Here is a 16,674-nt window from a genome sequence, read left to right as displayed (position 1 = left end):
ATTCGTGCCGGGGACCAGGCGCTCCTTCTCGCCCGGAAAGCAGTGCGATAGACCGCATGGCCAACAGTGCGGGCAAAGTATCGTAACATATTAATAACTCGGTGCAAATGAATGAAGGTGTCTGAGCATGTTGACAGAGGTCTCCCGGTCGTGCACAGAACGTTGGACAACACACTGCGTGAGCTCGGAGTGGCTGTAGCATCGAATGCGGTTCACTCCGCAACACGAGGCAGTTGAAGGAACAGGAAAGGACAGTATGTGTCAATTAGCGAACATCTATGACCGAGAGTTCTGAAGAAAATTTATTTAATAAAGTTTTGCGAGAAGCCAGAGAACAACTAGGCGAAGAACTTAAACAGGGGGGAGGGGGGGGGGGGAAGGAAGGAGTGGCTGGAAATAAGGGACAATAACATGAATATTCTGTGGTTGGTGGAAGCAAGTATGGCCTACATCCTGCTGGTGGGGTACTGTGACCCTGATTCACCTCCGAATTGAGCGCTCTCCCCTAACATATTGCAGCACTGTGGCCGTGCTATTCTGTACAACATGTTCCGGTGACAACATTCGGACGACTTCGCACTAGGAAGAATCATCGGGTAACTGGAAGTGTAACGAGTGTAACCAAGCATTGTTTCACGTGCGTGGGCACCGTTCCGAACAACAGGCACTGCTGCCAGAAGAAGACTGGGTAGTCGGCTAGGGTCAACTACAGCAGCAGATGCTCGCTACATTGTGCAACAGTCAAGGGACCCACGTCAAACAGCGGCTGCAATTTCAACCTCATTTAACAGGACTGAAAGGCACACAATCTCACTTTCCACAATGGTACGACGACTGCATGAGGTGGTCCTATTGACCGACGACCAGTACATCTCGTGCCGTTGACAACCGCACATTGGAGACACCGTTTGCAGTGGTGCCAAGGACAAAGGTAATGGAGCAACGACCAGCTGCAAGCCGTTATTTCACTGGTTGCGTTGAAGATTCATGCGGCTGGGGGGGGGGGGGGGGGGGGGAAGGCAGGTGTGGCTGGAAATAAATAATCTGAATAATCTGCGGTTGGTGAAAGCAACTATGGCCTACATCTTACTGGTAGGGTGCTGTGACCCTGATTCGCCTCCGAATTGAGCGTTCTCCCCTAACACATTGCACCCTACTCCGACTAGAGGATCCCCAGTCTGTGACGCTACATTTTAACTGGGGTCATTTCATATTGTGATAACCAAGCAGAAGCAAATTCAGTTGGTGATCTGTCCCCTATTTTAGCTGAAGACGAGACGAGTGTGCTAAAGGTTTTAAAATTGTGTGAAGTTTATGGACTGCAGGCGAAACTTTTAGGCCCGAGATTTTTGCTACGGAGTGACTGGCTCTTTTTTTTCTTTTTCTTTCGAGCATTCAGCGAGGTACAGCTCTTCACCCTACTGGTAGGGTGCTGTGACCCTGATTCGCCTCCGAACTGAGCGCTCTCCCCTAACACATTGCACCTTACTCCGGCTAGAAGATCCCCAGTCTGTGACGATACATTTTAACTGGGGCCATTTTATATTAACCAAGCAGAAGCAAATTCAGTTGGTGATCTGTCACCTATTTTAGGTGAAGACGAGACGAGTGTGCTAAAGGTTTTTAAATTAAGTTTCTGCACTGCTGGCGAAACTTTTAGGCCCGAGATTTTTGCTACGGAGTGACTGGCTCTTTTTTTTTTTTTCTTTTTCTTTCGAGCATTCAGCGAGATACAGCTCTTCGCTGTTTTCTTTTAATTTTTTCCATGCTATTTTTCCTTTTTGTTTTCAATCTGACAACGTACGTGATCGTCGTAGTTTGTGAGTGTGTGTGTGTGTGTGTGTGTGTGTGTGTGTGTGTGTGTGTGTGTGTGTGTGATTTAGGGCGTTATTTAATACTTAAATTTTGTAATTATAGTTTCAATAATTTTGCACCCCTTATCCATATTCGTCTCATAAACTTCCAGTACGAGCGCTAAAGACCTTGCTGTCACCCACACAGACGCATCGGCATCCTCATGATCATCATCATCATCGTAAAGCTATCACGGCATTCAACCCATTTACCATATAACAGGTTTCGTTAGGAACTTTCGGAGTTTCCATTTTTATAGAGAGTCGAGTAATTGTGAGATTTGCACGAGGACAGACTAAATGAATAGAAGTCCTGCAATGTCGATATTAGCGTGTTTATGGGACAACTATTGTGACTTTTTTTGGGACGAACCGAGTGGCATAGCGCAGTGGTTAATGCCAAGACCTACGGGGGAGCAGAGTAGCCATCCACTCATAGAATTTGCGAAGAAATCAGGTGCATGCTGGGATTGTTCTCTTGATAAGCCCACAGCCAATTCATTGACCCATCTTTCTCCAAACTCAAATTGCGCTCAATGAATACTGTCGCTATTGGCGAGATGCTGAGCTCTAACGTTCCTTCTTTCTGTTTTCTAATGATATGGCGCTTTAGATAAAATGAGGCTAGCCGAGAGGTAAAATGAAGGGAGAATTATATTTTAGCCACAGGAATGTGAACGAACAGTACATTTTCACCTCTCGCTAACCGAAGCCTGCAATCCTAATCGTATCAAGACTGTGATACGCAAACAGTTTTGCTTTCGAATAAAACAGCATCAATTCGTGAATGATCTTCAGTAGTTAGCAGAGGCTACTACAGGTTTGCACGCTACACATTTCAAGTTTTGAGTTTCTACCGGTACATCGATTTCAAACCAATTAAGCTCAAGATTTGTTACTTTGGTGGCTGTATCCGGAAAAGAGAATTATATGCAAATCACATTTGGCCTGCGACGCCCGCATCTCGTGGTCGGGCGGTAGCGTTCTCGCTTCCCACGCCCGGGTTCCCTGGTTCGATTCCCGGCGGGGTCAGGGATTTTCTCTGCCTCGTGATGGCTGGGTGTTGTGTGCTGTCCTTAGGTTAGTTAGGTTTAAGTAGTTCTAAGTTCTAGGGGACTGATGACCATAGATGTTAAGTCCCATAGTGCTCAGAGCCATTTGAACCATTTTTGGCCTGCGACGAACAGGAATACGCTAAGCAATAGGAAACCGACCGTAAACAGAGGAACGGAACCTGATTCACGTCAGCGATCTCTTCCGGGCGACGCAAACTTTGAGAACGTCCGTTGATAGATTGTGGAAACGTTAGCATAAAAAGTATTGAGGCGGTATATCTTTCGAAGCCAAGAAAGCACTCCTGATATTGCGAGATGTAGGTCAGCGATCCGCTTGCGGGTTCCACATTCCGACGCGCGCGCGTATAGACTGATTTATACTGTATTGTATCCCGGCAGTGCTGCGTCGTATCTGTGGCGAGCAGGGCTAAGTTTCAGCTCCCCTTCCGTGCGTCTCTTCCACACAAACAAGTCCTCATTCCGTACCGGTATCAACAACTCCGGCACCGGCGGTGGTGCAGTGCAATTTCATTTCGGAACGAGACAAGCAAAGAGTTAAATTCTCCTAAAAGCGGTTTTGTTCTGCAGTTACCCAATCTCACATCGCCCTTCGCTTTTCTCGATGAAGACAAGTCGATTAAACAGTATTAACGGTTAAACTAGTAATAATTAGTTTAACGTTTACAGTGCTTCACTTTGATATTCGGCTACTCTACATATTATGTGAACGTTTCTTTGTAACATTTTCACAAATAGAAAAAGTCAGAAAGGGAGTATGGTTCAGTTTATTTAATTTCGTTGTACCATAATTATTCAACTACTACAATGAGTAATATTTCATTCGTTTTCATTTAGATGACGCGCTGTTGTCTCTCTGTAATATTCGTAAACGTAATGCGCAGCCGTGTTTTCCCTCTTTGAAATAGCGAGAAATGTCACAAGTACACATCATACCTTGCGTATGTTCGATACCACTGCTGTACGAGGCATGTTGAGAATGAGCTCCAACGCCTTGCCTTCTGTATGAAAACGGTGACTCAAACGACAAATTTAGAAGTTTTTTCGACATTCTCCTCTCTATAGTCGATTACATCACACATCGGTGTAAAAAGTTGACGCCATCGACTCACTTCTGTAGTTGACCTAGCCACAACAGACCTCTAATAACAAGTCCCGTTACATTTTACACTGAAGAGCTAAAGAAACTGGTACACTTGCATAATATCGTGTAGGGCTCCAGCGAGCGCGCAGAAGTGCCGGAACACGACGCAGCATGGATTCGATTAATGTCTGAAGTGGTGCTGGAGGGAACTGAATCCATGAATTCTGCAGGGCTGTCCATAAATCCGAAAGAGTACAAGGGGCTGGAGATCTCTTCTGAACAGCACGTTGCAAGGCATCCCAGATACGCTCATAATGTTCATTTCTGGGGATTTTGGTAGCCAGCGGAAGTGTTTAAACACAGAAGAGTGTTCCTGCAGCCAGTCTGTAGCAATCCTGAATGTGTGGGGTGTCGCATTGTCCTGCTGGAATTGCCCAAGTCCCTCGTAATGCACAATGAACATGAATGGATGCAGGTAATCAGACAAGATGCTTACGTGCGTGTCACCTCTCAGAGTCGTATCTACATGTATCAGGGTCCAATATCATTCCAACTGCACACGCCTCACGCCATTACAGAGTCTCCTCCAGCTTGAACAGTCCCCTGCTAATATGTAGGCTCCGTGGATTCATGGGGTTGTCTCAATACCCGTACACGTCCATCCGCTAGATACAATTTGAAACGAGGCTTCGACCGGGCAACATGTTTCCAGTCATCAACATTCCAACGTCGGTCTTGACAGGCCCAGGCGAGGCGTAAAGCCTTGTGTCGTGCAGTCATCAAGGGTACACGAGTGGGCCTTCGTCTCCGAAACCCCATTTCGATGCTGTTTCGTTGAACGGTTCGCAAACTGACATCTGTTGATGACCCAACACTGAAATCTGTAGCAATTCGCGGAAGTGTTGCACTTCTGTCACTTTGAACGATTCTCTTCAGTTGGTCCCATTCTTGCAGTACCTTTTTCCGGCCGCAGCGATGTCGGATATTTTACCGGATTCCTGATATTCACGGTACACACGTGAAATAGTCGTAAGGGAAAATCCCCACTTCATCGCTACCTCGGAGATGCTGTGCCCCATCGCTGGTGCGCCGACTATAACACCACGTTCAAACTCACTTAAATCTTAATAACCTGCCATTTTAGCAGCAGTAACCGATCTAAGAACTGCACCAGACACTTGTTGTGTTATGCAGGCGTTGCCGACAGCAGTTCCGTATTCTGTGTGTTTACATATCTCTGTATTTGAATACGCATGCCTATACAAGTTTCTTTGACTCTTCAGTGTAAGATGAAGGAAAATCCTGCTACCAGCGTGCTTGAAACAGTCCACATGCTTTTGTGGACAGCCACAAAAATTCTACTCAGGCAGCTTGGCAAGTGCTACGTACTGTAGAAAAACACTGAATATAACAGAAAGATACGTAGAGAAGACGCATTTGTGGGCGCAAGTAAATTTTATTCCTAAGAAAAAGAGGGTTTGTGTGTGTGTGTGTGTGTGCTGCATTAAAATGTGATGAAATCTTTTGTTTGAAACGCGATAAATTTTATTTATTTGGTTCTGTCTTATAACGCGTTTCGGTGTGCATCACACTCAGATCTGGGGTACAAAATATAGTGCAAATTAACATAGCTGACATGCAACAACGTTAGCAGAAAATATGCAACAACATGTAACGAGTATCAGACATACCACTGACACGCTGCATTACGAAGTATCGCGACTTATATATTTACGTAGACATGAATAACAGGGGTGGAGGAAAGTAACGCCAGATTACGTTGCCTCGCTAGATAGTAATCAAAGCAAAGCATCAGAAGTTAAGATCTATGTAAAACTCATTAGCCGGCCGCGGTGGTCTCGCGGTTCTAGGCGCGCAGTCCGGAACCGTGCGACTGCTACGGTCGCAGGTTCGAATCCTGCCTCGGGCATGGATGTGTGTGGTGTCCTTAGGTTACTTAGGTTTAAGTAGTTCTAAGTTGTAGGGGACTTATGACCACAGCAGTTGAGTCCCATAGTGCTCAGAGCCATTTGAACCATTTTTTAAAACTCATTACAGTCAGACTATACACTTATTCATCGTCATTACAGGTGTTAATGCAAAATATTAAGTCAGCAGTTCGTGGCCCTACAGGTAGCATTGCTGACACTCGATCACGTGATCGCACGATTTTTTTCCACTCAGAACTGGGAGTGAGTTTTGTCCTTCTCATCAGTTTGCCATCATCGATGTACAAGTCCCGAAGTGGCGTTGACCAGGAAGTTAAACACATCGGAAAGGGATTCTGGCCAAGCATAGGACGCAGTATACTATATTTCGAGGGGACATAAAAAAAGTAGCTTACATGTCCCCAATTTGCTGTGAAATTCGTTCTTTTGTGGTTTTTGTACGGTTGTGGTCTTCCGAATTAACATATTCCTATTAATACTGCAAATGTGGGAACAATATTGCTTTGTATAACACTACTTTTCTTTAATCACAAAAGAAAATAATTCCTCTCCTCGGTTCGTAAGCACGTGCAGTAACTGCCAGCCATCCATGTGGAGCACGTGTTAATCTCACCCCGGACTTCTAGACTGAGTCACACACAACTGGTTTCATCAAAGTGTACGGGCCTGAAGATGGCCTTGACGCAACGCCGAAACAAGTAGCGAAGTAAATAAAAAATCTTAAGTACACCTGGAGGGGTTTCATTTTAATAAAAATTTCTTAGATCGTCAGTTTCCACCTAACCTGATACAATAATTATTACTGCAAATACATCTCTATGTGTCCACTGTACTGCTCGCGTTCCTTAAAGTAGTCACAAGGCAGCCTAATCTACAATGGTCAAAATAAAGTTGCATATTGCTTTGCTGTCAATACTGGTCATAATAAGAAGCGAAACTGATTTTTTTCTGTTAGGTGCAGCCATAATAATAGAAAATTAAAGAAGATAAACACATTTCCACTTGATAAACACAAATAAAAACAAAAAAGCAAAACCTTACCCAAGATTCCGCTTCAAACACTACAGTTTCTTCGCACTGTCATCTTGCATAACACATTGCTTATGAACCAGTTGGCCCTTTTGAATGTGGTTCGGCACCGGCCGGAGTGGCCCTGCGGTTCTGGGCGCTACAGTCTGGAACCGCGAGACCGCTACGGTCGAAGGTTCGAATCCTGCCTCGGGCATGGATGTGTGTGATGTCCTTAGGTTAGTTAGGTTTAAGTAGTTCTAAGTTCTAGGGGACTGATGACCTCAGATGTTAAGTCCCATAGTGCTCAGAGCCATTTGAACCATTTTTTTTTTTTTTGTGGTTCGGTATACTCGTTATCAAATTGTCCTGATCAGCCTGTGGGATATTGTCCCATTTCTCCACAGCGGCCGTTGTGATGCCCTGTGAGGTCTCTGGTGGGACAGAAGGACTGTAAACCTCTCGTTTTAGCAAGGACCATGCAGTCTCAGTGTAGCTAAGATCTGGAGAATACGGAGGCCATTCCATCCGACTGATTGTATGCTCCACTAGGAAGGTGTTCACAAGATGGTGATGAGTGGGACACACATGTCGATCATGAGCGTGCATACTGCTCAAACATGTTCATCAAATGCTGCTACAATTCGTGCCAGTATGCTCCCACTATTGGCACATGGAGTGTCAAATGGTTAAAATGGCTCTGAGCACTATGGGACTTAACTTCTGAGGTCATCAGTCCCCTAGAACTTAGAACTACTAAAACCTAACTAACCTAAGGACATCACACACATCCATGCCCGAGGCAGGATTCGAACCTGTGACGGCAGCGGTCGCGCGGTTCCGGACTGTAGCGCCTAGAACCGCTCGGCCCCTCCGGCCGGCACATGGAGTGTCCTGCGCCGTACATGACTCTACCCCAAAACATGACTGAACCGCCTTGTTGAAGGTGGTGTCTACGATACACTTAGGGTGTAAATATTCTCCTCGCTTCCTCCACACAGGTATATCAGTGTATTGGCAGCGTGAAGAGTGACGTGGGTATCACTGCTGCCTAGTCCACAAAGCGTGATTTAGTGCCCATGCCACACTAACCTCTCTCCAAACCCGATTCAGAGGAGAAGTCTTGAGAGTTCTTTGGCACGTAATCCCTTCTCGTGAAACCAGTTTCGTATGGTTTGTGTAGATACCTGTATTCCTATGGCTGTTTGGAACCCCCGCCGTAGACGTGTGCCATTGTGTTGGGGTTTCTGCTTGTTGTTATACGCAGATTTTGATCTGATCCTGCACACAGGTTGTTTTTCTTCCGCGGTCACCGATCGAGGTGGCGCAGTGGTTAGCACACTCGACTCGCACTCGGGAGGACGCCGGTTCAAACCCGCGTCGGGCCATCCATATTTAGATTTCCCATGATTTCCCTAAATCGCTTCAGGTAATAGCTGGGATGGTACCTTTGAGGGGGCACGGTAGATTTCCTTCCCCATCCTTGACTCAATCCGACCTTGTGCTCCGCCTCTAATGACCTTGATGTCGACGGGTACGTTAAACCCAATCTTCCTTCCTTTCTACTTCCGCAGTCGCTTACGTGACGATGCTCAACTCATCCTGTCGCTAATAACTTGTTCCAGATTCTAGCGACATCACTTTGACCCACAGAGACATTTGTTGCAAGATTCACCTGTCTCAGGCAAAGGTCCCGAGTTCGAGTCTCGGTCCGGCACACAGTTTTAATCTGCCAGGAAGTTTCATTCAGGAACTTTCATTCACCTGTCTCATTTCCTGTTCCATTATACAGATGACAAGGTTGCCATGGACTGCACATGCTCCCCCTTTTACTCCTCTCACCGTAGAAACGTAGACTGAGACCGCTAGAATTATATTACAAGTAAATCAATGTACTGATATCATAGCATATATCTGGATCACGACGTTCAATATTACAGTTTCTGCAATATGCAAGATTTATTTTGACCACTGTCTCTTGAAAAACCATAACGTCCTGTTATCTGAGAACTTTCAGTTTGAACATTAGTAATTACAAATCATTTACAGTGTCTGCTCACTGGCGCTTAACGAGACCCGACATTAAAGCCACTAAATTTTTGTGTTGATTATCTGGCTGATTTATCACCAACACCTGTTGTGACACTTGCGTAAGTAGCTTTTCACTCGGGATATTAATGAAGTTACTCACTGGCATTTTTCCAGTTCTCACTAATAGATCGCTTACGCAAATGGCTTCCACTCTGCAGACGCATAACTACCTTACATACATTCTCAAATCGGGTGCAGTGTCAAACAAGGCAACGCCGGAGTAGACGACGGTTAGTTATTTAAAAATGTTTCAATTGACGTGGTTTGGAGTATTATGAAATTTATTACCACGCTATTAGGAACAGGTGCGGAAATTAATCTTTCATTCTCTGCACACCGCCGATGCGATCAGCCTGTGTAGCTCAGCGGGTAAGAACACTGCCCGCGAAAGTCAGAGGTATTGCTCCAGATTTCTTTAGAGGGTACAATTTGAATCACTAATAAAGATATTGTAACAAGCACTTTCATACATCTTTGACGTTTTCTGCAAAATTTTCCAAACATAGCTGTACATACGAGCATCGACTGTTACCATGATGTAAAGCATTGCTTTTAAGTGAAATACCAGACAAATAGAGTAATGGGAATGTTCGCCTTTCACGATTTTTTTTGTGTGCGTTTAATAAGCGTCTAAAACTACAGCGTGATGCAAAAGAAACAAATAAATTGAAAATCAGGTAATGTGTTAGCAGTAACGCGATGGAGATTTGCACAGAAACTGAAGTGCTTTTAATAATTAAAAACTATTTCCTACATCTGGGTTCTACTCAACTTGAGCTAGCGATCTGCATAATGGTTTGTGTAGCAGCTAGTATAAGTATGTCTCTTTTGTCCATGGTATGTTTAACTATCAGCTCTATTCCGTTTGTAACACCCATAAAATTTTGTGCGATATGACGCGTGACACTTCTACGAATCCCGCAGAACTTCCTGTGGCGGAAATATGTATGTTGTCAATAAATTTCTCTCACAATTAAAACAAAAACTCGTATCTTTCTGTGCATATCATTAATTGATAACTGTTTTTTAAATTTTACTGGTACTGTGAGATCATCCTGCAGCGTTTTATTTATTTCGCAGTCCAAATTCAAGCTTCCTAACGTAGTGACTGTTTCTTTGTGTAGTTAGCACCTGCAGTTAGGAGACATTAGTTTGGTGGTTGGATGCTAATTTTACGAGACAGAGGGACGCTAATTCATTTTAGAATGATTATATCATTTTGCGAAAGCCTCCAGAATGAATGTTTATGCCAAATGAAACCCTACCAGTTCCAGTTAAGAGGTTCGGTAAGCAAAACTAAGGATATGGCATCGTGTGATATGTCTTTCAAGAACTGACTGATCGTGTGATATGTCTTTCATGAACTGACTGCTTGTTAATTGTGAAGTCAGGAGTGCAAGGAAATTACATTTTCTTCTCGAAAATGGATTAAAGCTGATGCAATTCAGTTAGCGTTCCGCTGCGGCAGTCCCGGACAAAGAGAGGGGCGTGTACGAGAACAGCTGATCTCGCACCTGATCACGTAGACGTAATGATCCAGCTGTTGGCGGTCAGCGAGTAGTGTAACGTCCCCCTTTACATAACCAGCGTTTGCGGAAATGTGTTTGACCGTGTTCACGTGCGCCTAATAGAAAGTAAAATTTGGCAATACTATCGTTTCCGAAAGAAAATGTAACACCGATTAGTAAGGGAGAGGTTTACAACAAGTTATATCTGAGCACAAGTTATTTCGTCTACCCTAGTTACTGTTAAATTTAGACCACTAAATAATAATGAGAAAGAATTTCAGTTATTGCTACACTCGTCATTAAACACAACGAAGTGAATATGGAATATACACTCCTGAAAATTGAAATAAGAACACCGTGAATTCATTGTCCCAGGAAGGGGAAACTTTATTGACACATTCCTGGGGTCAGATACATCACATGATCACACTGACAGAACCACAGGCACATAGACACAGGCAACAGAGCATGCACAATGTCGGCACTAGTACAGTGTATATCCACCTTTCGCAGCAATGCAGGCTGCTATTCTCCCATGGAGACGATCGTAGAGATGCTGGATGTAGTCCTGTGGAACGGCTTGCCATGCCATTTCCACCTGGCGCCTTAGTTGGACCAGCGTTCGTGCTGGACGTGCAGACCGCGTGAGACGACGCTTCATCCAGTCCCAAACATGCTCAATGGGGGACAGATCCGGAGATCTTGCTGGCCAGGGTAGTTGACTTACACCTTCTAGAGCACGTTGGGTGGCACGGGATACATGCGGACGTGCATTGTCCTGTTGGAACAGCAAGTTCCCTTGCCGGTCTAGGAATGGTAGAACGATGGGTTCGATGATGGTTTGGATGTACCGTGCACTATTCAGTGTCCCCTCGACGATCACCAGTGGTGTACGGCCAGTGTAGGAGATCGCTCCCCACACCATGATGCCGGGTGTTGGCCCTGTGTGCCTCGGTCGTATGCAGTCCTGATTGTGGCGCTCACCTGCACGGCGCCAAACACGCATACGACCATCATTGGCACCAAGGCAGAAGCGACTCTCATCGCTGAAGACGACACGTCTCCATTCGTCCCTCCATTCACGCCTGTCGCGACACCACTGGAGGCGGGCTGCACGATGTTGGGGCGTGAGCGGAAGACGGCCTAACGGTGTGCGGGACCGTAGCCCAGCTTCATGGAGACGGTTGCGAATGGTCCTCGCCGATACCCCAGGAGCAACAGTGTCCCTAATTTGCTGGGAAGTGGCGGTGCGGTCCCCTACGGCACTGCGTAGGATCCTACGGTCTTGGCGTGCATCCGTGCGTCGCTGCGGTCCGGTCCCAGGTCGACGGGCACGTGCACCTTCCGCCGACCACTGGCGACAACATCGATGTACTGTGGAGACCTCACGCCCCACGTGTTGAGCAATTCTGCGGTACGTCCACCCGGCCTCCCGCATGCCCACTATACGCCCTCGCTCAAAGTCCGTCAACTGCACATACGGTTCACGTCCACGCTGTCGCGGCATGCTACCAGTGTTAAAGACTGCGATGGAGCTCCGTATGCCACGGCAAACTGGCTGACACTGACGGCGGCGGTGCACAAATGCTGCGCAGCTAGCGCCATTCGACGGCCAACACCGCGGTTTCTGGTGTGTCCGCTGTGCCGTGCGTGTGATCATTGCTTGTACAGCCCTCTCGCAGTGTCCGGAGCAAGTATGGTGGGTCTGACACACCGGTGTCAATGTGTTCTTTTTTCCATTTCCAGGAGTGTATAAATCTCACACTGACTCGAGGCCGCCTACTGTCGTGTTAAATAGTTGTGAAATCTCACAGTAGCGTTTACTCACTCTTGCTAACTTGGGAATTGGCAATGAAACGTGAAATAAAGCTTCAGTTGACTTTAGGCTCGTTTAAATAAAAAACTGCCACTGAATTCCAACACAACTGCAACGACGAAATACGAACCAGGCCAACACACGAGACAGTATCACAATCTTACGTAAAATTAGCAAGTATGAATGATTGTTTTCTTTCAGATAAAATTTTTAGTTTGAACTGCCAAGAATTAATTTACTTTCAGGTAATGGAATTTACTTTTTATCTGCAGGAATAACTTTGCCTCGAAACAATATTTATCTCAACAGTGAAGTTACTGACGCGCATTAAAAGTATTTCTACTAAAGTCACCAGAAGTTCAAAACAAATTGCAAAACGATTTAGAAACGATATCTGTATGGTGCGAAAATTGGCAGTTGACCCTAAATAATGAAAAGTATGAGGTAATTTATATGAGTGCTAAAAGGAATCCGTCAAACTTCGGTTACACGATAAATCCCTAAAATGTAAACGCCGTAAATTAAAACTAAATACCTACGAATTACAACTACGAACAAATCAGATGCGAAAGATCACGTAGAAAATGGTGTGGGGAAGGCAAACCAAAGATTGCGTTTTATTGGCAGAACACTTTGAAAATGTAACAGATCTACTAAAGAGGCTACTTACACTACGCTTTTCCGTCCTCTTTTGGAGTTCTGCTGCGCAGTATGGGATCCTTACCATATAGGATTAATGGAGTACATCGAGAAAGTTCAAAGAAGGGCAGGGCGTTTTGTATTATCGGGAAATAGGGGAGAGAGTGTCACGGACATGGTACAGGATTTGGGGTGGACATCAATCACTAAAACAAAGGCGTTTTTCGTTGCACCAGAATCTTCTCACGAAATTCCAATCACCAACTTTCTCCTCCGAATCCGAAAATATTTTGTTGACGCCGACCTACACTGGAAGAAACTATCATCATAATAAAATAAAGGAAATCAGAGCTCGCACTAAAAATATATGTGGTCGTTTTTCCGCGTGCTGTATGAAATTTGAATAATAGAGAATTATTGTCAAGGTGGTTGGATGAATCCTCTGCCAGCCAGTTCAGTGTGTTTTGCAGAGTATCCACGTAGATGTAGATGCAGATGGGCGAAAGAGGCTGGGAACCAAATTGAGGCAGTAGATTGTGAGTAAGCGGTGGACGTTTTACAGTTCAGAGTTCAGACCTCGCTGGAACCGCAAGACCGCTACGGTCGCAGGTTCGAATCCTGCCTCGGGCATGGATGTTTGTGTTGTCCTTAGGTTAGTTAGGTTTAACTAGTTCTAAGTTCTAGGGGACTAATGACCTCAGCAGTTGAGTCCCATAGTGCTCAGAGCCATTTGAACCATTCAGACCTCGAAAAGTTTCTGAATGCAGTTGGATGGCAGTGGAGTATTAAATCGCTTATTTTGGAGGAAGACAAATTAGGATCACGAAAGTCAATGCCAGACTAGCTACTCCTATCTGTGAGTGCAGCAGCGTATAAATTATATTTAGATCCATCAATTAACGTTCCCTAGTTCGTCTTTGGAGCTTAGAGTGTGAGGATTCCGGCTGTGGTCACGAATAAGACTTCGTGGGATGACAGGAACTCTACGAGCATAAGGGGAAGAAACATTTCAACATGCAGCTCGCATAGCAGCCAGAGCAGTCCAGTAAAGTCGTTTCATTACACCAGATGGAGCAAATGCTTAGTTCTATTACAGTTCTATATACAGGGGGTAACAGGTGTAAATGCAGATACTTTTATATGTGGTAACTTAATATGTGCACACAGTGTATCGCTTACTTTCTCTCTGTGTCAAGCAGTCTACCCACAAACACTTCACAGACGCAACGACCCGATGTTTTCTGCACAGTCTTAACTGCACCAGTAAGTGGACTTCACCTGTCAATGTGGACCAACCGTTTTGCATCCACGTGTCCACACTTCTACACCCGGTCTGCTGCCTACGTGAAAATATGCATTAATACCTTGCTCTCGACACATCTACTAACCAGCCTAGTAACATATGACTTATAATAGCTATAATTATTAGTCTGCAAATGAATTAAATACTGATGTTGATCAGTACAATTTCCTCAGACAGCAGTAGAAATATCTCCACTTTTAGGCGTTATATCCTGTACACAACCTCCAATCTCGTTACATGTTACTAAATGTTTTTCATTTTATTATTTAGTCATTACTGTAGCTTGTCGTAAGAAAGGTCTAAAGCTATACTGGGTATATACACTGAAGAGGCAAAGAAACTGGTACATCTGCCTAATATCGCCCCCACGAGCATGCAGAAGTGACGCATCAAGACGTGGCATGGAATCGAATAATGTCTGAAATAGTGCTGGAGGAAATTGACACCATGAATTCTGCAGGGCTGTCCATAAATCCTACTCAGTAGGAATCAGCATGGGTTTCGAAAAAGACGGTCGTGTGAAAGCCAGCCCGCGCTATTCGTCCACGAGACTCAGAGGGCCATAGACACGGGTTCACAGGTAGATGCCGTGTTTCTTGACTTCCGCAAGGCGTTCTATACAGTTCCCCACAGTCGTTTAATGAACAAAGTAAGAGCATATGGACTATCAGACCAATTGTGTGATTGGATTGAAGAGTTCCTAGATAACAGAACGCAGCTTGTCATTCTCAATGGAGAGAAGTCTTCCGAAGTAAGAGTGATTTTCAGGTGTGCCGCAGGGGAGTGTCGTAGGACCGTTGCTATTTACAATATACATAAATGACCTTGTGGATGACATCGGAAGTTCACTGAGGCTTTTTGCGGAGGATGCTGTGGTATATCGAGAGGTTGTAACAATGGAAAATTGTACTGAAATGCATGAGGATCGTCAGCGAATTGACGCATGGTGCAGGGAATGGCAATTGAGTCTCAATGTAGACAAGTGTAATGTGCTGCGAATACATAGAAAGATACATCCCGTATCATTTAGCTACAAAATAGGTCAGCAACTGGAAGCAGTTAATTCTATAAATTATCTGAGAGTACGCATTAGGAGTGATTTAAAATGGAATGATCATATAAAGTTGATCGTCGGTAAAGCAGATGCCAGACTGAGATTCATTGAAAGAATACTAAGGAAATGCAATCTGAAAACAAAGGAAGTAGTTTACAGTACGCTTGTTCGCCCACTGCTTGAATACTGCTCAGCAGTGTGGGGTCCGTACCAGATAGGGTTGATAGAAGAGATAGAGGAGATCCAACGGAGAGCAGCGCGCTTCGTTACAGGATCATTTAGTAATCGCGAAAGCGTTACGGAGATGATAGATGAACTCCGGTGGAAGACTCTACAGGAGAGACGCTCAGTAGCTCGGTACGGGCAGTAGTAACAGATCTAAGAACTGCGCCAGACATGGTTGTGTTATACAGGTGTTGCAGACCGCAGTGCCGTATTTTGCCTGTTTACATATCAGTGCATTTGAGTACGCACGCCTATACCGGTTTGTTTGGCGCTCCACTGTAATAAAAAATGGTTCAAATGGCTCTGATGACTATGGGACGTAACATCTGAGGGCATCAGTCCCCTAAAACTTAGAACTACTTAAACCTAACTAAGCTAAGGACATCACGCACATCCATGTCCGAGGCAGGATTCGAACCTGCGAGCGTAGCGGTTCCAGACTGAAGCGCCTAGAAACGCTCGGCCACAGCGGCCGGCACTTCACTGTAATACCCAGAGATTCAAATGAAAACATCTCAGCTAATGAGTTCCATGAATTCGACTTCTGAGGGTTTTCTGTCGGTCTGTATGTGACGGGACGGTGAGGGAGGGGGGGGGGGGAATTTGGATTCGACAGTACTACCTAAAGAAGCGTCGTCAACGCAGTTGTGCTGTCTCCTGTTTTACAATTTCCTTCTGGTGTGGATAGTGAGTTTTCTACTTCCACCAGAATGGTTTTGGGGAAGATTTACCGGTACTACTCTTGTTTCTCATATCCCAAGAAATTCGCTGGGACAGACATGGAAGCCACAGTCTGGCGTTACAGTCCGAAATATAGCAAAAATATTCTCAACATGAAGACTAATTTGAAAGCGGTAGTACTATATGGATTATGTTCCTAGTAGGTGATAAGCTCTTGCTGTCTTCCAACCTCTGAACTGATTTACACAACCAACGGGAAGGAGTGTACAGTTTAACGTGGACTGCGAATCACGAAGCAGTGTGGCATTTTCGCATGCACAAAGAATTGCCAGAGGTGAGAGAGAGGGTACAAAATTCCACGACCAATCGGAGATTGAAACCTGGAGCTTT

Source organism: Schistocerca nitens, chromosome 7 (genome assembly GCF_023898315.1).
Source record: "Schistocerca nitens isolate TAMUIC-IGC-003100 chromosome 7, iqSchNite1.1, whole genome shotgun sequence".
In the NCBI taxonomy this organism is placed as follows: domain Eukaryota; kingdom Metazoa; phylum Arthropoda; class Insecta; order Orthoptera; family Acrididae; genus Schistocerca; species Schistocerca nitens.
Note: the sequence above shows the minus strand (reverse complement) of the source record.